This window comes from Mirounga leonina, unplaced genomic scaffold (assembly GCF_011800145.1).
Source record: "Mirounga leonina isolate KUSES-001 unplaced genomic scaffold, KU_Mleo_1.0 Mir_95, whole genome shotgun sequence".
In the NCBI taxonomy this organism is placed as follows: domain Eukaryota; kingdom Metazoa; phylum Chordata; class Mammalia; order Carnivora; family Phocidae; genus Mirounga; species Mirounga leonina.
The window spans coordinates 11751462-11775343 of record NW_023270865.1 but is presented as its reverse complement, the minus strand read 5'-3'; the positions used below and the strand labels follow the sequence as shown (position 1 = coordinate 11775343).

The window sequence follows — 23882 nt, the reverse complement described above, 5'->3', positions numbered from 1 at the left end:
AGTGAATTACTGTCAGGGAGAATAAATCGTAGAATTAGATAAGACCCTTTGGGAATTTGAAGGTAGTGATGCAAAAATTCTTTATGGATGATAAAAATTGCTACTTAGCATTAAAAATTAAAAGCCCATAATAAAGGGCATTGCATACGCATTGTCCAGGGGCATTTAACAGAGGCCTTTGCCAAGGAAGGGGAAATTTTAGTAAACTGGTTCCACCTCACAGGATAAAGGACTACTTGGCTAGCACTGGCAGGATTTCCTGACTGTGCTTGGCTGAACATTTGGCTTCAGCTGATAGAAGCACGTAGACCTATGTCCTGGCCAAAATGGAGAGATAAATTCTCTCTCTCTGTCTCTCTTTCTGGGTCTCTTTGGATTCTTCCAGAAGACGTGAATTTCACTCAATCAGCAGGCCTGGGTGCATGACCTCGCACTAGGTGGGGAAGGCAATGCGGCACACACAGTTCCTGCACACTTGGCCAGCTCGCCCAGTCCCATCTTGCTCCTCCCTTCAGTTCACACTGGCCTCATCACTTCTCAACCCGTCACTTCAAGTCATCACAACGAACTGGCGGGAGTGTGGACATGCAACATGATGTTTACTGTTCTGCTCACAGGCCACTCTCATTCTGGGTGTGGGATACTTTCATTAATTCCTTGGGGTTGGACCCCTTTCCTAAGTTTCTCCTTGGGATGTTTTAGTGTTTTGCATCATTTCAATATAGATTCATCCTATTATTATGAATTTCATCTTCATTCCTTCCAGAATGAGAATGAAAACCAATCCTATAACAAGAGCTAACACCTATAAGCTTACTATATGCCAGAAACTGTCTAAATATTTGTATAGTAAATTATGAATCCACATGACAATGCTATGAGGTAGGTACCATTATGATCCATAGTATACATATAAGCAAAACACTGAAGGGCCCCTGGGTGGCTCAGCCGGTTTTAAGCGGCCAACTCTTGATTTCGGCTCAGGTCATGATATCAGGGTCATGGGATCAAGCCCTGAGTCAAGCTCTGCACTCAACAGGGAGTCTGCTTGAGATTCTCTCTCTCTCTCTCCCTCTCCCTCTTCCCCTCCTCCCTCTCAAATAAATAAACAAATAAATCTTAAAAAAAAAAAAAAAAAGGAAAGGAACAAAAGAAAAGAGAAAAGAAGAGAAGAAAGGAAAAGAAAAAGAAAAACACCCAGAGAAGTTAAGCTGTTTGCTAAGGTCACAGAGCTGTGAAGGCAAAGCTAGGAATTGACTCCAAGTAGTGAAGTCTGCGAAGAAACATAATCCCGTACTCTCTCCAAGGTTCATGTATTCACTCCATGGACAGTTATCACTGAAGACTGTGTGCACAGGTATATAAATTCTACTTCTACAACTTTAAAGTTGTAAGTTACCAAAATGGCGGTGTACTAGAAAAACAATCACATGTTTGGGGCTGAGGAGGAAGCAGATAGCCCACCTTTCCCCAGATGGCCCTAGAGACATGCCTTATCCTAAAAGAGAGAACAGATGGTTACTGAGCATCACGGGCACCCTGTTGAGGCCGGACACAATGAGACTGTTATGATGAATGACCAAGATAAGAGGTGAGAAGGAAGAGAGAGGTAAATGTCACAGTGAAAAGTTAGCAGTAAATACAAGAACCTTAAACATCCTCCAAAGAGGAGAAAGATTTGAAAGGAAGAGAGAAAGAGGGGAGGAGGAGAGAGGGAAGGAGGGAGGCAGGAGGGATAGAGGGAAGGAAGGAGTGAGGGAAGCAAGGAGGGAGGGAGGGAGGGAGGGAGGGAAAGAAATACCAGGTGTAATTCTGTTTTCCTTTTAAGCTACTTTCTCAGGACTGAAAGCAGCTAGAAGACTTTATCTTCATAGAAAAAGCCAAGCTGACATTCTTCCATGTCTGGAATTCACCCACATGTTCCTTAATGCCAACAAGAATCCAGGTTGCAGAGACAACTGTGAAGTTTCAGCAAACTGATTCAGCAACCACCACAGGCCATTTTTTTCTTTTTCAGTTGCCTTTACAGTGAACAATGTTTCTTTCCAATGTAACTGCTGAGTGGATGATGTTTCTAAGAGCAATCTATCTCTAGTTGAGTCTCTCCTGGCTCAAGCAAAGATTTCAGTCCTAGATCTAAGAGCCAGCTGACAAGTATCTACATATACCTTATTCCAGACACATCGAGACTGCTTTCTCCCTAAAGAAAATAAGATAAGAAGGGGAAAATATACATATATGTATGCATACACACACATACATATGGAGAGGGAAAAAGGATGTAGGTATAAAGGATATATATAGGGATCATTTTTATATATTCTTTCATATCTATATCCTTTAATGTATATGTGTATATATATCATGTATGTATATATGTGTGTGGGTATGTATATATACATGTATAAATAGATACACCCACAGTTTATTATATATCAGGTCACTGGAACTTAAACTAAACTCCTATTTTTTATTTTATTTATTTATTGACTTATTTACTTATTTATTAGAGCAGGGAAGAGTGAGAGGGGCAGGGAGGGGCAGAGAGAGAGGAAGGAGAGAGAGAATCTCAAACAGACTCCCTGCGGAGCACAGAGCCTGACACAGGGCTCGATCTCACAACCTCGAGATCGTGACCTGAGCCAAAATCAGGAGTCAGTCGCTTAACCAACTGAGCCACCCACGTGCCCCACTTAGACTAAACTTTTAAATGAAACTACATACAATTTTTGAAACAGGCACCAAGATTATAGCATATTTATGGCCCAAATTCTAAGCTAGGAGTTTTGATTTTTAAATATCACCAGCCCATACATTTCTGTCCTGAGGCTCTCTGCCACATCGAATTATCATTTATATAAGCATTTGCTAAGCACTCATTAACTGTCTGACTCTCAAAAAAAACGGTGTCTATTTCAGTTCATTCCCGTCCGAATTTCTGATCTGGATAGCACAGGAAATTGCAGAGTTGCACAACCACTAATCAGATAGGTTTCTTTTCAGAGATCACCAGGGGCTTTAGAAGAACAAGCTCCCTGAGTGTGTGTTACATGAGGGTGAGGCCAGGCCTGGTAGATTTCCTTCATTGTGATTGCATGCCAAAATGTTACACAGTTCTTGACTTAGCAAAGGGCGCCAAGGCTAATAAACTGGTCTCTTTGTAGGCTCTGGAAGGATACAGCTGCCCGCGTTTTAAATGCCCCGTAAAAGCCATTTCACTTGAGATAACAAATAGAAGAAGCAGTCTTCAACCAAAAACTTGTCCTCTTCCCTAATTACGGTCCCAGAAATTCAAATCAGCCACCGTAGAGAATCATATTAAAATTCCTACATTACTCCTGACCTCAAGGAGACAGGGAGGTCGAAAGTGCTCAAGGCCAACAATAGTCAAGCTTTAATGCAACTTAATAAAATCATGACCCGCTTTGGCACTTGGCACATCCTCTCATTAAACCTAACATGTAGGGCTCTTAATGCTTCCAAGGGGTGTAAAATTTTTAGGTTAGAAGGTAAAGGTAGCAACAACAATCGAAGCAGAAATATGATGAGAGAGGAGGGGTTGGAGTTCCGAGGAGTCAACCTAACAATGGCATTCTGTGCATGTCGTGCAGAGTTAAATATGTCACACATGCCTAATGCAAAGCCACCCACCTGCCCATCAAGCCACCCCTTTCAAGAGTTGGAAACCAATACCACTCCTACTCACAATGCCCACATTTCTTAATTCCAGACTAACTGCAGCTTTTCACAGTGACCCAGTGTCTCACTGATTTTGCTAACCAAGACAACCTGATCATATATTACTCAGAGATTATTATTATTATTTGGTTCCCAGTTGCTATGGAGACTGTGCATTTCTTATCTTCGGGGCTAACATCACCATTTCCACCACTGCCAGTGCCTTTCTTCTTTATGGATAGATAAACTGCATTTACAATTCTTATCAAAAGTTTCATGACATCCTTATACTGTCTCTTCCTCTTTACTTTTTTCTTCCTACTATAATTTATTATTTTTGTGAGTTAATCCAACTCACTCTTTCTCAATAGCTAGACCAACTATTGGCAAGCTAAAATTCATCAAGAGGGGATAAAATATCATGCTTTTATAAAATCATTATCTGGAAGGTGCCTGGGGGGCTCAGTCGGTTAAGTGGCCAACTCTTGATTTTGGCTCAAGTCATGACCTCAGGGTCCTGGAATCGAGCCTCACACTGGGCTCCTTGCTCAGCGGGGAGTCTGCTTGAGGATTCCCTCTCTCCCTCTGCCCCCCTCCTCCCGCTCATGTGCCCTCTGTCTCTCTCTTTTTCTCTCTCTCTCTCTCAAATAAATAAATAAATTTTTAAAAAATAATATTAATTCTCTGGAGAGCCCTTCATTGGCTGTGGTAAATGTCTGGATCAGTATTTACAGGTGCAATATCTTTCAATAGGGCCTAAACCACAAAATTTAGATTAAACTATATCTCTTCTTTCATGTAGCTGCACACCCTTTGGGGGAACCTCCATCATAGAGGTAATAGGGCTCCACTTGGCTCAGAGTTGCAGAAGATTTCACTGGCTTTGCAATGCCTGGGACACCTTGGGACAGGACTGGGATTCACCTTATGCCTGGATTTACAGGGGTGGGGGTGGGGTCACAAACATTCTATAGATGAGATTGCCCACCCCAGCCCAAGATTACAATGTATTTTCCTGATTGTTCTCAATTCATTCCTTCCCCTAAATGTAACCATTCATACCCACGAGAAAAAGTGTATAGAAGACTTTTGATACTCATATTTTTGTGGCCTATTTCCTTTCTTTGTCATGGGCTTAAATGCACCTATTAGCCATTCTGCATTTCCACAATTTAGTTCAAGTTTGTGCTTTGAAGTTCCTGATTTATCTAAAATTTGCGTTTCACATGGGGGGACCTAAGAGGGGGATATTTGAAGAGCTGCCCAAGAGACTGTCTTTTGACTGCACAAAAGCTTTGAAAAGTCCCAGTACTCCAGCTGCACCTGAGATGAATCACATCAGAATCTCTGGGGGTGAGATGCAAGCATTATCAGTATTTAGTAAAACTCCATGTGCAGAAGAGATTGAAAACTCCTGCTGTAAAGTAACCAGGAGTCCCTTGTCCTACTTCTTCTTCAGCCTCAGACACCCCCCAGCCAGGGGTCACCCAAATCCTCTTGCTCTCAGAGAAAAGCAGAAGAACAAGCCCAATCCTGACCCCAAAGAGCACGCAGCTTCGTTTCTGCCCCAGGGAGCTAGCCTTATGGGAAGACGGTCCTGAGTCAGCAGATGTTAAGCTTTTGGGGTCTTTATTTATGTATCTTTTCTCTAAGGCGCATGTGAAGCAGGGTTTTCCTTTGCTGGAAGGCTCATCTTTTTTTTTTTTTTTTTTTTTAAGATTTTATTTATTTATTTGAGACAGAGAGCATGAGAGGGAGGAGGGTCAGAGGGAGAAGCAGACTCCCTGCCGAGCAGGGAGCCCGATGCGGGACTCAATCCCGGGACTCCAGGATCATGACCTGAGCCGAAGGCAGTCGCTTAACCAACTGAGCCACCCAGGCGCCCGGGAAGGCTCATCTTTAAAGGCTCACGAGTCACTTCACAAAATTCAAATTTGATGGCAACAGTGGGTTTCATGCCTAACTTATCAGCTGTGACTCCCTCGACCTAAAGAGATTAACACAAAGGGAAACCTGCAAACATTTTGGTAACCAGGGCTCCTGTGCATCACAGGAAGGCCCGGGGGCTTGCTCCCAGCCCTGGGGCTCACAGAAGGGTGACCTACGGCTGGGGTCACATATAACAGGTATAACACTGTGGTCACGAGGGCTGCAGGATCCCAGACAGCCAGGGTAAGTCAGAGAAAAACAGTGAACTCCACAGGGGAGCCAAAAGGACCAGTTTTTGAGCAGTCCTCAAAGCCTTCTTGGGCTGGATGGAAGAAATGATAAAATTGTGGGAGACTGGGGATATTGTAACATTAGGAGCAAAAGCCAGAAAAAGATACTGTTGTCCCTTCTCGCTGCTTCTCCTGGCTGATGTCTGAAAACCAGAGGCGGTATCAGGGGCTGATATCCTCTGGACACAGTCTCTTCCTGTTTGGACTAAGTGTCAGAGAAGAAGACAGATTCATATTCTCCTCCCACATACCCACTTGTCCTATGGTGATAACTCTTAACTGTATGTATTTGGCCCAGACCTCTCTTCTGAGCCTGAGTCATGTCTCCACGTATCTACCTGATATTTCATCTCTTCCGTGAGTCAATGGGGTGGTGAAGACATCGTTGTAGGACTAGGAACTGAGGATTACCTCCCCCCACCTGCCCCAGACCCCCCCATTCACTGGATGGAAGGATGGGTGACCTGCAGCTTCAAGCATGGGGAGGGAACTTTGGTAGGGTGGCGTCACAGATGGATATGAGCGAAAAGAGGGCAGGGCTGCTGAAGGTCAGACTTGGGAGCAGGATTTCTAGGGTGAGAAACCTGGGTGATGACAGGCTGGGCAACATATCCAAGAGGCAAGGCAGGAGATGTGTGGGGACTGGGTCTCCCCAGTGAAATGCCGAGGGAAAATCCTTCAAACCAGGTCCTCTGTTTCCAGCTTTCTGCTCTAGCTCACTATGGAAGAGAACGCTTTCTCACAAGTTCCCTCCATGCTTCTGGTAATTTCTTCTCTAAATTAAGTACGTGGTTCTCTTGAGATTTTCTAAGACTTTGGTACTTATTCATTTATTCAACAGAATAACTAATTGAGAACAATTAATCGAGCATCTTGTATGTGCCAGGCACTATGGAAAGTGCCAAGGACATAATGGTGAATATGAAATAGAAATGGACCATGAGTTTGTGGTGTTTAAAGGATACTATGAAGAGCTAGACAATAATTTTAAATATAAAAACACACACTCACAAAATGATTACAGTGGTTACAAACACTATGGTGAACAAATGGGATGTGGTGATTGAGGATACCAGGGGAAACTACTTTAGATGGGGCAATCATGAGAGACCTCCCTGACATTGGAGGAGAATGTGAAGGGCAGATGGGAGTGGTCCAGGCAGAGGACAATCATCGCCAAGGTGCCTAGGTGAGAAAGAGCTTGTGTGCCAGAACCAAGCAAGGGAGAGGGACAGGAGATGTGGTTGTAGAAGATCAGGTAGGACCACTCTAGTCACATCATGTGGTTTGGGTTGTACTCAAATGCCTTAGCAAGCCACTCGAGTGTTCATGCAAAGGCATTGGAAGATCCAACTAACACTTCTAAAACAATGCTGTAGCTGGTAAGTGGAGAATAAACAGAAGGGTGGCAGGAAAGGAGGCAGGAAGCTGCTCAGAAGGCTGTTGGAAAAGGTGACAATGCAGAGAATGGAGGAGAAGAAAACTGGGCGGAAAGGGAGGTACGTTGGTGGATGCAGAATCACTAGCATCTGTGGACGGATTAGTCGTGGGTTTCAAAAGAAGGCAAAATGAAGGCTGACCCTTAGATTTTGGCTAAAGCATTGGGGGGAATGCCAGAATCAATTCCCAAGATGAGAAATGGGAAAAGAGAGAGATCTCTGGGGTGCCAGAAAACAAGTGTTCCTCTCAAACATTAACACCATGATGCTCATGGAACGGGACTTCAAGCAGAGTAGCGAAGTCGACGTGTGGGTACATGATGCTGAGACTCAGAGGAGAGGTCTGGGCCAAATGTACATATGTAGAGCTGTCACAATAAATGAAGCAGTGAGAAAGGATGCTCCTGGTTGGGCTTCCCCATAACATGGCAGTCTCGGGATAGTCTCCTGACATGGCAGCTAGCTTCCCCTGCAAAATGGGTTCTAGGAGACTCAGGCAGAAGCCAGAGGTTTCTTCTGCCCTCATGTCAGAAGTTACAACCCTTCCCTTCCACCATGAACTGTAACACTGCACTTTGATCAGATTATTTCCCCCAATTCTTCTCTGTAGACTACTTAACGATGTCTGATTCTTCCAGACTCCAGGTTGAAGCTGGGATTTTCATACAGGGTCCATATTGAACCCACATTCTGAAGTGTGAAGTTTTTACTTGAAAACATGCTAACAAACTAAAATATGAATGAAAGGGCATAACTACAGGGATCTCCTTTTTGGAAGGCCAGCGGAAAGGGCAACACTGAAATCATGAGACAATGAACAGGAAAGAGAAAAGCCATTTTTCAAAGCATCGATGTTATTTACCACCAAACATACAAAAACTAACATGGACCCAGTTCACAACTGGAGCTGCAGAAGAATCCCCCCAAAGTGCTTTCACAAATACAGCAGCTTCCAGCCCCGTCCCTTCTCTCTCTCTTTTGCCCAAAATCTCGTTTCTAAAACTGACATTCTCTTTCCCTCTTCATATGCCTGTTCTTCTCCAAGCCACATCTTCAAAAACAATACACCAAAGCTATACAGTGTTTCTCTTTCAGAGGTTTTTTTAAATCTCTATTTAATTAAATTCCAGATTGAGATATTTTACTAGTCTGCCTAGATAGTCACTACAATTTGATTAAAATAGTTGTGCACATACTTATATCAGGAATGCATTAGGGTTATGGAGATGACAGTATTTAATTATGGCAACTTTTTTATAATTACCATTTTTTCATAGGGAACTTCTGGCCCTGGTCCTAATGATGCCTTAGGAAATGTGTCTCACTAGTTCTATATTAATTTTTATTCTAAGGAATCTTTTTAATGCTACACTGACTGGAGTGAAGTTGTTTTTGTCTTTTTTTCCTTTTTGAATCGTATCAAAGTACCAAATACCATGAAGATAAATACTGGGCACACAGCAGTGACACTGAGGACTAACTTGAGGTGACTCCCTCTGCATAGCTTCTGGTCCTCCTCCAAGGGCAGCAGCTTGGTGTTATGAGTCAATAACAGATGAAAGATATGCCTGAGAAAGAGCAAAGCACTCAAAGCCACAACTAGAGAGCTATCAAGACACATTGCCATTTTTTTAAAAAAACAGGAAGAATGGTTTTTAATTCAAAAGAAGATGTAATAAAACAATTCTTTCAGTTTGGGAAAGAAATGTTTGGAATCTAATCTGAACTATTGTAATGTCAAAGTTTCACCAGCATCTATATTGCTCAAAATTAGACATACTATGTTTACTGAGTCTTCTAGAGTTCTATAGAAGATTGATTAACACATGTCCGAAAAACTTCCTTGCTAAATTGTGGCCATACTCTTTGGCAGACTTCACAAACAGGATGTCCACAGGCCAGATCCGGCCCTCACGGGTGTCTTATCTGGCCCGCACCGTGTTAGAGATAATTGAGAGATTTCATCCAAAATGATTCATTCATGTATTCAGCAAATACTTACTGAGGACCTTCATACGTGCCAAGCTCAGTCCCAGAGTAAAAAATACTACAATGAAAAAATATGTGATTCTTGTTCTTGTAAGGTGTCCAGTCAAGACAGGAAGATGGATAATCAAACAAGCAGTAACAGAAAGTATGGTCAACGTTATGACGAAGTAAAGGACGCTGCCGTGTGTGCAAAATACCTAGTACTGACTGAGTGTTTACGATGCACTAGGAACTGTGTCCTGCGCTGTACCACATGCCATCATCACGGCAATCCTGGGAAGGGCGATAATCCTACCATCTCCATACTTCAGATGAGCATTCTGAAGCACAGAAAGCTTTGGGAATTTGTCCAGTCTCATAAAAAGTTACCCTTTTGAATTCAGTATTTTGATTTATCTATTCTGGATTATATTCTCAAGTCATTTGTTTCAGGAAAGGACCACGGATAGTTTCATGGCAACAGCAACGAATTATTCATATCCTCGTGGGGATATTAAGCTATTTTCTAATATGTTTTTCTTATCTTAATCCATGAATAGAGCATTCATAGTATAATGTAATGGATGTAGACTTTGAAGCCAGTTAGACTTCACTTGGTATTTGAATTCTGTCACTTTCTAGTTTTGTGGCTGTGGCAGACAGAATTTTGGTCCACGTAACGTTCACGCTGTGTGTTATACCCACAAATATGTTATGCCACGTGGCAAAAAAGACTTTGCAGATGGAATTAAAGTTCAAAGCCAGTTGACCTTAAGACACAGAAATTGTTTTAATGGGCTTGCCTCACTGGGTGCCTGATATTTGCCATGCAGTGTCTTAGGCATTTGGTAAACGGTAAATTTTGATGTCGATTAAATCTTAATGAGAAAGGCACTTTTATAATGTAAAATTACTTGCAAATATTACTATAAAATTTGAGTTTTATAGCCTGATTCTCCATTCCCTGGCCAACACAGAGATGGACCCAGCCAAAGTCCACTCTCTATGTGCTAACTGGGCATCAATGTGCATGATCCCACCCAAACCCATCTTATTTCTCTGGATACAGAAAACTTTCTTTTAATGCTTCTTCTTACTCTGATGCCATTCATTTACACATCTCTGGTCTGGTGCCCTGGGTCAAAATGTTGGAAGACAATATTATAAGTACCAAAAAACACCTCATGGTTATGAGCCACGTATATTTATATTTTGCATTATAATTTAGCAGTAAATAGCTTCTAATCCTTTTGGGGAAAGGCAGGATATATATTAATTGTCAATGAACTTTCCATTCCAAGCCAAAAAAAAAAATGAGTTATACGTGTAGAAATAGGCAAAATACAGTAGATTTGTTAAAATAGGACATCTACCAAGTTAGAATATAGTCTCTGCCTTAAGTTCCGTTATTTTGAGTAAACCAATATGGCATTGTTTTTTCTTTTCAGTATGTCATTGTTTACTGTAAAACTTCATCAATAGGTCAATTACTGAAAAGTTGATTATAAAATGAATTTTTGAAACTGAACTTTGTTCTTATGGCAATTTTTATATAAAGTAACATGCCTATTTTGAACTCACCTGTTTTGTAAATTTGAAATACACATAAGATTTTGTTTTCTTATTTCAATGTACATCTAACAAGGCAACTTGGGAGGGATATTCAAGGTGCTTTATAGTTTTATGCATCCATTCTTCACTTTTAATTATCAGTAGCATTAGGATATATCGAGCTATGATCTAGGCAAGGCAGTGTTCCTATTTTTCTCCAAGAGTTTCCAATCCATTAGGGAGATAAGAGAGACATGAATAATAATGGTACAAGGCATACAACATAGATCTTGTATAGGTCACCTCCCAGGACTGAGTAAAGAACCATCCCACCCTTGAGTAAGACTCGGAGGCAAATTCTCTATATAGCAGTGGAAAGATAACCAGACCATGATGCCCTGTCATTCATTCTTCAAATGACTTCAGGCAGGCGAGTTCCCCTCTGTGGGCTCTGGTGTTTTAGGAAAGGAAGGGAACTCTCCAGGTAAAACAGGAATGGTCACTTGCTGCCCCAGGACCCCAGGGCTAGTCCACTCGTTGCCCCTTGGCCCCCACCCAACTGAGGGGTCAGGAACAAGAAAGAACTGAGAAACTGGGGAGGAACCTGGCTTTGGGCCTCTTTCTTTCTTTTTTTTTTTTTTTTAAGATTTTATTTTTTATTTATTTGAGAGAGAGAGAATGAGAGAAAGCACATGAGAGGGGGGAGGGTCAGAGGGAGAAGCAGGCTCCCCGCCGAGCAGGGAGCCCGATGCGGGACTCGATCCCGGGACTCCAGGATCATGACCTGAGCCGAAGGCAGTCGCTTAACCAACTGAGCCACCCAGGCGCCCTGGGCCTCTTTCTCTCTCCAACCGAGAGGCAAGAAACGGGGAGATTTGCAAAGGAGAAGGGAAAAACAATGTGGGAACTTCCCCAGGAGACTTCAGCAATGATACAGGGAGTAAAACTGAAGCTTTCTTGATGTTCAGATCCGTGGTCATGTGAATTCAGAACAAAAATAATCTCATCGAGTCTTATTTTTACTTCTAAAGAAATCACTCAACACCGAACATAGCTAGAATTGTGCTTACTGGAATTCATAAAACTTTACACTTGCACTGAGCTCTGCTATCTCATCAGCATACGTTTAATGAGTAGGAACTCATATCTACACAGAATTTGAACTCGAATCTCTTCCTCTATGTGGAAGGTCAGTCACTTCTTTACCCATTTCCTAAATCTAGGAGCCACCTCTCACATCTATACTCTGCAATCTGAGATTCTAGGAAATATAAATGCCAGATGGCTTCTAAGACATATAAACGTTATTTTTTAATTTCAAATAAAATGATTTTTCAGAAGGCTTTAACACTTCTGGCTAATTCTTCATTTTAATCCCTCTGAAATTATCCACCAATCCTGAAATTTGGGGCCGCTTAACAGGAAAACTAGGAATTTCAAATATAGGAGGCAGGGCACCAGCACTCATCACATCATGACTACGTACAACAGGGGCTGAGAACATGAACTCAGAAGGCAGGCCGTGTGCGTCCGCAGCCCATACTCAAGAAGAGGGGCATTAGAGCTCACTTGTTGCAGGGAGGCATCTCAAAGAGTTCGTGGACATGTTTTTTTTTTTTTTTTCGTGGACATGTTTTTTAAAAGTACCACATTACCTGACAGGATTATAGTCAAGAGTAAATGAATCAATATGCATAGAACATTTAGAACACATAAAGAGAGCTTGATAAATGCCAGCATTTATCATGATTTTTATTATTCATGGGGTGTTCACTGTGTTCCTGGCACTGTGATCTGTCAAGGAAAGGCAGAAGCAGAATAAAACTTATGACAGTCTGACTCTGGAGCCAGCGTCCAAACCAAGGATGGAGCAACACGTGGGGGGAGAAGAAAGAACACCAGGAAGCAAAGACCGAGGTCTGAGTTATGTCAACCCCAAATCCCACCTTCCTCCAGGACTTGCCTTACTGTTTACATCAGTTCAAATTGCTGTTGTTGATATTTACATCCAAAATCAGCCTCGCTGATAAATCCTTAAACACTGGCTGCCATATTTTACATATTTGTTTAATCGTTGATCTAAACAACTGTGACCAGGTGGCCACTTTTGGTTATGTAAATGGCCCCAGGGAAATCTATTTAATTAGTCCAAATTTCATAACATCTGAATTTAATGTATACATTCTAAGTGATGGTTCCTTTTCTTCCTGGAGATTAAATGGAAAGCACAAATGGGAGATTAGCCTACGGTGGCATGCCATGGTCACTTTGTAATATTAGTTGCACCATTTATAAAGAGTTAGACAATATTAGTAGGAAAATACAATATAGTAGCTCCTCGCTAAGTGTGCTCCTTAAGCATATTTTCATTTCTTTGAGAATATTTAGTTTGGAAAAGAAAAAGGACCACAGAAATTTTTAATAAATTAAGAAAAATTCCTATGTGGAGTTTGTTAATTATGGGAACTCACACACTGCTAATTCCTAGCCATCTATCTTTGGGCAGACTCCTTAAATTTCTTGTTGGAATCAGGATATTTTCTTTGGTTTTACATTAATGATATTTAAAAATTAATTTTTCACCCACAGGAAATATTAGTCTTTCATTTGAGAGTCAATAATATTATTTTTGTCCAATAAATCATCTGTGAGTCGCCAGCTCTGAAACTCAAGATTCATAAATTATAAAATCATGAGGTTGAAGGCATCGTAGGATCTTCGAGCCCTGTCCTTATATGGATAAGGACAGTGAAAAGAATTGCCTAGAGTCACAACATGGAAAGGGCAGACCCAAACCCAGGTCTTCTCCTTCCCAGTTTTCTTAGTTTTTGGCTACATTATTGCCAGGCTTAGAAATGAATTCCAATTTTTACTTCAAATAAATAAAATTATGAATTGAATTTTAATTATTAATCAGTCATCAAAACGGAAAAGAAGCAGAAGCTGCTACGTTCTTTCCCTCTGTCTCTAATGTGTGACATTTCCATTTGACCCGGGTGGACTTGACTTACCCTGTGTTTGTAGCCCTGAGGGAGGATTTCTCACTTTTTCTGTTCCTAAGCCTCGCAAGTTAGAAGTTAGGAAAGTTGTATATTCTCAAGTAAAGGTCTTTAGCTTACAAGTCAGCCATTTAATTAACCACTGGGTTGGCCTAAAAATGATTTGGGTTTTATAACTTGGCCCTCCACAATCTGTTTCCTCCTCACCAAGAGATGATCAGAGCTCCTCCTATGGTTGGCTGCCTCTCAAATACATCTGATTTCATAGCCTTATACCCATGCTCTTCACACTGTTGACCTGCCCAGGGAACACCATGAATAGCACTTATTCATCTTGTTGAAAGAATTTTGGCTTTGAATGTACAACGTACACTTCAGGGAAAATCAGCTTTCACCTCTGTGCGTCCTTCTTGGCATTTCATCGCAGTATCTTAAAAGGGGGGCGGGGTTCTTACAAAGGAGAGCAATTTTCTTGTTTTACATCAGCTTATTGAGTTTCTCTCTGGAAATTGTTGCCCAAATGTTTTACATTAGTTGATTCCCATTTCTCAGTTAATCACCCCGTCAACAGAGCCTTAACAACAGTTTTTCATATTTCACTGTGTCTTAGACTTTCTAGAGCAGCGATTTCTTTGTATACCTTGGAGATAATTCCTGTAATTAAAAAATATTGCATTCCTACCAAACCATAGTCAAATAGTATTTATTCAGACACGAGGCTATGTCTCTGCCCTGTGGCTATTTAAATGTTAAATTGATCATCACGGATTTAATAAGAAGCCTGCAGTAGATAGATTCTCCAAGAGAGGCATGAAGGGGAAATTCACAGAATTCAAATATTGGCTTAGAGAAGATAATAAATTAGGTTATGAGTAAAACAAAAGAAATGGCATCTAGTTGCAAAACTCATAGATATGGAAGCATCATTTAAAAAAAAAATGAAGCCATTATAGTTGTTCTCCTCAGACACCATTTACCCCATTGTGCCCCAAACATGAGAAGTGGGCAAAGGCAGAATCAGGAGATCCCACTTTTAATCAAGGGTGATAGGGATGCGTTATATTCAATGAGATGAAAGAAAACCAATGAAACCCTAATTTACTGGAGTGACTGGAATTCAACCTCATTTATGTTGACACTCATTCATGTCATATATGAGATTCTAGGGGGCTAATGATACCAGAATACACAGGGGAAAGGCTCCAGGCTTCAGCCTGCATGACCCACTCAAATGCCAAGTGTGGACATGCAAACACTTCACTGCAGTTTCTAAGGTTGTGGCCTTTACCCTTCATAAAACCATCTTTCTTAACACCCATGTGTCCTTCAGTAAATGCATCTCCTCTTTAGGAAACTCTGGTTCCAAATGGAACTTCTTTTTATCAGATTTATTGAGATATCATTTATGTATCATACAATTCATCCATTTAAAGTACACAATTCAAGGGTTTTTAGTGTATTCACAGATATGTGCAAACATCACCATGGCCAGTTTTAATCACCCCAGTAAGAAACTCCATATCCATTGGCAGTAACTCCTATCACCCACCCCCAATCACTAGTCTACCCTCAGTCTCTGTAGATTTTTCTATTCTGGCCTTTTGCATAAATGGAATCATACAGTAGATGGTGTTTATGACTGGCTCCTTTCACTTAGCTTACTATTCTCAAGGTCCATCCACGCTGTAGCATATATCAGAACTTTGTTCCTTTTCATTGCAGAATGCTATTCACTTGCAGGGACATACCACATTCTATTCATCCATTCATCCATCGATGGACAATGCGTGGTTTCCACTTTTTGACTGTTGTGCTAATGCTGCTATGAACATCCACGTACAAATTTTGGTGTGGACATATGTTTTCACTTTTCCTGGATATATCCAAAGCGTGGAATTGCTGGGTCAGATGACAGCTTCATGTGTAACATCTTAAGAAAGTGCCAGACTGTTCCAAAGTGGATGCACCACTTTACATTTCCACCATCAATGCATGAGGGGTCTAATTTCTGCACATCCTTGCCAGCACTTCTTTATATATTGTCTTTTTTTTTTTTATTTTAGCCATCCTGGTGCATGTGAAGTAGTATGTCATTGTGGTTTTGGTTTTCATCTCCCTAATGACTAATGCTGAGCCTATTTTTAGGTTCCTACCACTTTTTAAAAGCCTCAATAACGTCCACTGTTTTCTTCCTAAGTGAAGCTCTTTCCAGCACCAGCTTCCAAACCCCAGAGTCCTCTCCCCTTTCCAGGCACAAACGCTTCTTAACTCTGGTGTGAGAAAATTTGAATCTTAGGTCTGAAAGTACAGCTTATTGAAGAAAGAAGCATGGGAAAAAGCACCTTCAAGACAAAGAGAGCCTATGAGTGGCTGTGAAGTAGACCTTCAGAGCGGACACTGGAGCATGGGCTTAACTGGTCAGCTGGAAATAGCATGACCCATGCCTGAGAGGGACGTGGTGGGGGGACCCTCGCGATTCTGTTTTCCCATGACCTGGCGCCTCGCTAAGAAAGGACTAGGGCAATACTGCTCAGCATCTCGCTTCACACTGTGTTTAAACTAGCACATGGGTAAAAAAAAAAAACAATAAAAAACCTCCTATTAACAAGACAACCAGCATCAAAAAATACTTGTGCAAATTAGCAATAAAAATATCCCCGTTATAAAAGTCATATAGATGAAAAGTACAGCATAGGGAATACAATCAAAAGTATTATAATAACATTGTATGGTGACAGATGGGGACAACACTTACTGTGGTGAGCATCGAGTAACGTATAGAATTGTCAAATCACAATGTTGTGCACCTGAAAGTAATATAAAGCCCCATGTCAATTGTACTTCAATAATAAAAATTTTAAATATTTGAGAAATAAATGTATATATTTATACATAAAAATACATATAAAATAATACATATATAAATATATATATATGCTCATAACAGGATAAAAAGTCCTTGGTGATACGATAATTTGATTGAGACTTATTCAGAAAACCTTGAGGAAAAGAAAATAGAATCTCAGAGTGAATGAGAAGGAAAATGCTGGATCTTTCTTGTCTTTGCTTCTTTATATCTGTAAAGAGAACACCTATCTAGAATGGGCTCAGATGGAGGGAAAACCTTATAATCCCTTTGCCCAGAATATCCTTTTAATAATCATTTTGCTCAAAAGCTTTTTTTAACAGGATTTTATTTATTTGAGAGAGAACAAGCATGAGCGGAAGGAAGGGCAGAGGGAGAAGCAGGGTCCCCGCTGAGCAGGGAGCCCAATGCGGGGCTCGAACCCAGGACCCTAGGATCATGACTGAGCCAAAGGCAGACACTTAACCAACTGAGCCACCCAGACATCCCTGCTCAAAAGCTTTTTGTCTTTAGCCAAATGTTTTTGGAGATGAACTAATTAAGAGGGCTGTATTCGTTTGCTCTGACTACTATTACCAAGCATCACACACTGAGCAGCTCAAACAGCAGACATTTGTTTTCTTCTGTGGCCTCTCTCCTCGGGCTGTAGATGGCCATCCTGTGGCAACTTCACAGGGTCTTCTTCCCCTTGTGTTTGTGCCCTAATCTCCTCTTCTTATAAGGGTGCACATTGCTGTGGTCTGAATATGTCCCCCCCACACACACAAATTCATATGTTGAATTCTAACCCCCAAGATGACGGTATTAACAGGTGGGGCCTTGGGAGATCATAGGTCATGCCTGTAGAGCTCTCATGGGATCAGTGTCCTCATAACAAGGTTCCAGAGAGGTCCTTCATCCCTTCCATCATGTGAGAACCCAGAAAGAAGACCATCTATGAAGCAGGACTTTCACCAGACTCCAAATCTACCAGCACCTTGATTTTGGACTTCCCGGTCTCCAGAACTGCGAGAAATAGCTTTCTGATGTTTATAAGCCACCTGTTCTATGGTATATGGTTAAAGCAACCCACACGGACTAAAACACCAGTCATATTCAGTTAGGGCCCACCCATGTACCTCTTATTGCCTTAATAATCTCTTTAAAGGCCCTTACTTTAAATATGCTCATTCTGAGGTACTGAGGGCTAAGATTTCCACATATGAATTTTGGAGGGACACAATTCATCCCATAACAAGACTCATGCAATAAATTAATGAATTTACATAACACTATGGTATTATACAAACCGTGTGGACATTTATTATTTCATTCAATTCTCACAAAAAAGGCTATGATTTAGACACTATTATTTACATTTTAATGGAAAAAAGATAACAATAGGTGCTCAGAGAGAGTGAGAAATTTTCCAATTTTATTTAGCAAGCTAGATACTTGTTTTTTTAATATATCAAAATAGCCCAGTACTTAGAGAGTCCACTGTTTATTTTAAAATTACAAATTTTAAAATAAATTTATTTTATTTATTACATAAATCTATTATGTTTTCATTACATAGTAAAAAAACTGGAAATACGCTGAATATTCATCAACAATAAAATAATTGGATATATAATGGTCATGCATACTATGAAATGTTATACAGTCATTGAAAAAGAAAAAGTTGGATATATATGCATTGACCTAGTCATAAGCCATGATATAAAGAAAAAATAAAGTTATTATAGTAAGCATGTGTTCCCTGAATAATTTTTATATCAAATAAAGGATAAAATTATATCCATAAAAATCTCATTAAATTATATTCTCAAAAAATTAAAAGCTTAACAAATATAGAGTGAACATGTGTCCAAAATATATTAACTCATTCATGAGGAAACCAGAGATGATAAAGCTAGTTCAAACATTTGAGAAACAAAATTTTTTTTTTTTAAAGATTTTATTTATTTATTTGACAGAGAGAGACAGAGTGAGAGAGGGAACACAAGCAGGGGGAGTGGGAGAGGGAGAAGCAGGCTTCCCGCGGAGCAGGGAGCCCGATGCGGGCTCGATCCCAGGACCCTGGGACCATGACCTGAGCCGAAGGCAGACGCTGAACGACTGAGCCACCCAGGTGCCCCAGAGAAACAAAATTTTATATATTCAGTGAAAAATGCATTTTTTTTTACAAAAATGACAGTAAGTTGTTAATTTAGATACAAAAGTGCTTAATGTTTTACTGAGCAATAAATGATACTCTTTTGGTTATCTTTCTACCAAACAGAAATCACTGGCACTGTTGTCAGTTTGCTACAATTTAACCACAATCCTTACAGAGCTTTAGAATATTCTAATCAGTAATACATACAAGTCACACAAAGGTCTACATCTCTGAAATATAAACTACTTCCCAGGTGGACAGCTTGGACAACTCTCAGTAAGGACACCCAATAATTCCTTCTACCTATTTCCAATTTTTCAATCTTTTTTTATAGTCTCCCTGGTTCCATTAGATAACTATAAACATTATCCTCTGAAATTCCCAGGGATTAAACCTATAATACAAAACTGATAGAATAAAATTATCTCTATTCTCAACTATACAAATATAATTTACATATAAAGTGAAAAAAATTTATATACAAAGCCTACGCCCCTCAACAAAAAGTAAACAATGCCAAAAAATAATCAGAATTTTAATTGCTCAAAAGGTACATACATGCTACTAAGTCTCCATGACTTCTATAAACTCAGTCAAGACATATGCCAGGGGACGCCTGGGTGGCTCAGTCGGTTAAGCGTCTGCCTTCGGCTCAGGTCATGATCCCAGGGTCCTGGGATCGAGTCCCGCATCGGGCTCCCTGCTCCATGGGGAGCCTGCTTCTCCCTCTGCCTCTGTCTCGCTCTCTGTCTCTCATGAATAAATAAATAAAATCTTTAAAAAAAAAAAAGACATATGCCAGGCATCCTGTCTACCTAGTGTTATGCCCTCTTCTAAGAGACATGAACTAAAAATTATCTTCCAGCATGACTGCATTTGAAAGGAAGTCAGAAAAACCACAGAGACCATTATACTATAAATCCACAATGGTTTGCAAACTTGTACAAAGTTCTGATGCTCTTTAAAGAATACTTTTTGCATCAGTTAGGGGCTTCTGTTGACAGTTTCTGAAAATATATGAATCAGTTAGGAAGCTTTCAAATGAAGGTAGGAGAACACCTAACTTAAGGTAGCCTAAAAAAACTTGTTGGATGATGTACATCAAAGTCCAGAGGTAATGTGGAATCCAAATATAGTTTGATCAAGGCTCTCTTTATCTGTGATTGCCTCAGCCCTCTCCCAGCCTTAAAGCCCTCTGCTTGTTCGCACTCTGCCCAGGCTCTATTCCCTGAGATCTCTGCCTGACTGCCCCTTTCACATTAGTCGGGTCTTCAAATGACACCACCTCAAAGAATCTTCTATGAACCCCTAATCCAAAGAAGTTTCTTTCTGCTCAGCACTATTCAATTAAACTATGTTTTTTTCATCAAAGGATTTATCATTATCTGAACTTACCTTATTTACTTACTTGGCTATTGAACATCATCACAACTAGAATATAAGATCAACAAGAGCAGAGCTGCTCTCTTATTCACCCATTATCCCCAGAGCATAGAACAGTGCCTGACATTCAGTAAATGATCACTAAGGGTTTACTGAGAGATCAAGTGAAGGAACTATTATTCATCTTTCAGGAGTCAGTTCAGACATCTTGTCTCCAGAATCTCAAGACAAAATTTACATAGATTTGAGGAAATAAAAAGTATACCTTCCTCCATGTATGATAGTAAAACATCCATGTACTGCAGAGAATGGCACCCTCCTTGCCAGAAAGAGGTGGGGGGAGAGGCAGAGAAGAAAAGAAGAAAAAAGAAAGAAAGAAAGAAAGAAAGAAAGAAAGAAAGAAAGAAAGAAAGAAAGAAAGAAAGAAAGAAAGAAAGAAAGAAAGGAAGGAAGGAAGGAAGGAAGGAAGGAAGGAAGAGAAAGAGAAAAAGAAAGAAAGAGAGAGAGAAAGAGAAAGGGAGAGAGTGCGGGGGGGAGGGGGAGGAAGGAAGAAAGAAATCACTATAATGTATTTATGGTTTTTGTAATGGCATGCCACTTCACTTTTTTTTTTTTTTTAAGAGAGAGAGAGAGCACAGTGGGAGAGAGTAAGAGGGAGAGGGAGAGAGAGAATCTTAAGCAGTTTCCATGCCCAGCATGGAGCCAGACATGGGGCTTAATCTCATGACCCTGAGATCATGACCTGAGCTGAAATCAAGAGTCAGATGCTTAACCAACTCAGCCACGCAGACACCCCATGACATGCCACTTTAAAGAATAGTAGCTACAATATATAGTCAGTTGGTATTACTCTTTTTCTTTTTTATATAGAATGTTGAACTTTTTCAAGGTATCCAGTAGAAGAATTTTAGTCCTTCTATGGTTGTTACTTTTTCTTATTATAAATCTCCCACCGTACCAGTTTCAATAGTTGTAGTTTTGGCGACTAGGAATAACTGTGGACTGTCATGGGAAGGCCAGCTTTCATTCAAAGCAGGATGAATACAATCAAAAGAGCTTTTCTTAAAGATCTTAATCCTTGGGTTCAATGCTGAGCTCCACATTATCGAATAAAAAGGCCATGTTCTCCTGAATTCTTTCCAGGCTCTACAATATTGAGCAGCTATTAGAATCCAAATTTGTTCTTCACCTTTTGCTGCCTGTGGGTTTTAAGATTTTTTTCCCCTGAGATCAAGGACCATATCGAGCAATGAAATGATCACATAATAAGCAGATCCATTTTCTACCACTCATCAGTACAAATAAATCTCCTGTCCTTACTCTTCTTAAAAGGAGCATTATTGTGTACGAGCACCTTCTTTCATTCCACTGTCTTTCCCTATAAATTCCCAGGAGGGAATGCCATTTAACAGAACCCAGTGCATGACAAAACTACATGACGTCAATGTCCCAGAGGAATTAGATTGAGATCAATCAATTTTCCAATCTCTTCCAATTTCTTTTGCCTAATTCAGTCTTTTCCGTTCTTAACATGATTCTTCATCCTGCTTTTTTCATTGTTATCCAGACCTACTGGCTACAAGGAACAGCCCCTCCCCTTAACTCAGCCTTTTCAATGCTTCTGCCCCATATTTGTTCTCAATGACCACCTAGGTAACTCTCTGCTAGTTTCTTCTCTAATTGTGGAGTCGCTGATCTAACCATGGCAAACACATTAAGCCTCTTTTATGGACGCCTGCCCTCCCTGGCTCCATGTTTTCCCTCTCAATATATGGCCTCACCTCTTAATTTGAACAGAAACATCAAGATTGTTGGAATGCCAGTGTCATCTACATCTTCTCCATCTTTTCATCACTTGCTTCCTTCCCTGCCATGTGTCACTTCCCACATTCCATCTTAAGCTGTCATACGTCTTTTTATTTTTTAAAGATTTTATTTATTTATTTGACAGAGAGAGACACAGCGAGAGAGGGAACACAAGCAGGGGGAGTGGGAGAGGGAGAAGCAGGCTTCCTGCTGAGCAGGGAGCCCAATGCAGGGCTTGATCCGAGGACCCTGAGATCATGACCTGAACTGAAGGCCGACGCTTAACGACTGAGCCACCCAGGCGCCCCACTGTCATGCGTCTTTTACACATCTGAAATGTGTGTGTGTGTGTGTGTGTACCCAGATTGCACCTTCAGCAAATAGACAGCAGGAGATAGAACTGAGAATGATGACCGAAGAGGAAGTAGGACAGGTTAGACTGATACCCACCTGGCTGGCGTGCTGGCCAGTCACTCCCTAGCTGCAAGCCTTGAAAACATGGCTTGGCCTCTCTGAGCCTCCAAGTATCACTTTCCACATCTTTTTTTTTTTTTAAGGGGTCATCTCACAAGCAAAGAATTAGTTTTTAAAATAAGACCAGCACTGAGTGTTGTGTGTTAGTGATAAATCACTAAATTCTACACCTGAAACTAACATTACACTGTATGTTAACTAACTAGAATTTAAGTAAAAACTTGAAACTACGAATAAAATAAAATAAGACAAACTAGCAATACATTTCTGCCCTAGAAATAATCGCTTAATCTGAAAACATGCTAAGGATTGTTTTGGTACAAGAGACATTACTTCCATTTTCTCCCTTCTCTTAGCATATTAATATGCTTCTTTAAAAAAACTATAGTGGTTTCCCTAGGGCTTTCTTTGAACATTTTCAACTAATCTAAGTCTACTTAGATTATATTAGCATGATGTTATTTAATAACAGATAGTGTGGTAATTTATAACAGAGTATTCCCAATCCTTCCTTCTCATCCCTTATAACATTGTTGTTATTCATCTCATGTATTCACAAGATATAAGTAACCAAAACATTGTTGCTATTATTATTTTGAACAAATAGTTATCTATGAGATCAATTAAGAATAAGAAAAGGAAAAGATTATATTTTACCTTCCTGGATTCCTTCCTTAACCTTTGTCTTTTCCTTATGTACAAGCTTCTCACTTCTATCATTTTCTTTCCCCTTGAAGAACACTGAGTATTGGCAAAGACACAGAGCAACAGGAACTCTCAGTCACTGCTGGTGGAAATGCAAAATGGTACAGTCAGGTACAGTTTGGGTGATGCCTTACCAAACTGAACATGAGCTTACCATACAAGTTGGCACCCATGATCCTTGGCATTTACCCAAATGAGTTGACAATCTGTTCACATAAAAACCTGCATACGGTGTTTAGGGCATCCTTATTCATAACTGTCAAAAACTGGATGCAATCAAGATGACCTTCAAAACGTAATTGAATAACAAATGAAATTAATTTTAATGTCTCATTATGCTTTGTCATTTATAATAAGAAATATATATTTAGTCTTTGCCCTTGTTTCTGGCACAGAGCTTCTAAAACTCTTAGAATTTCCTACGTAGTGAGAGTGACAAAAGTATCTTTTGTTCTGTCATTGAGGTAACTTTTAGACCACACCTAAGGAAAGGGACTGGTTGTCAGGGAATCAATCCTGTGACTAGAGAGGAGGGAAGAGAGACTAGGGGTTGAACCAATCACCAATGGCCAGTGATTTGATCAACCACGCCTGTGTAATGAAGCCTCCATAAAACCCCAAACAGATGGGTTCAGAGAGCTTCCAGGTTGGTTA

At 40.4% G+C, this 23882-nt stretch overlaps 1 long non-coding RNA gene across 1 annotated transcript in view; it reads right to left on the bottom strand.

The window, feature by feature from the left end:
• LOC118006252 overlaps nucleotides 1-23882 on the bottom strand; it is a 52718-nt gene that overhangs the window by 26433 nt on the left and 2403 nt on the right. Inside the window, exon 2 of the long non-coding RNA XR_004678024.1 lies at nucleotides 23181-23514. This is a non-coding gene — a long non-coding RNA (uncharacterized LOC118006252). The remainder of the gene's footprint in view (nucleotides 1-23180; nucleotides 23515-23882) is intronic.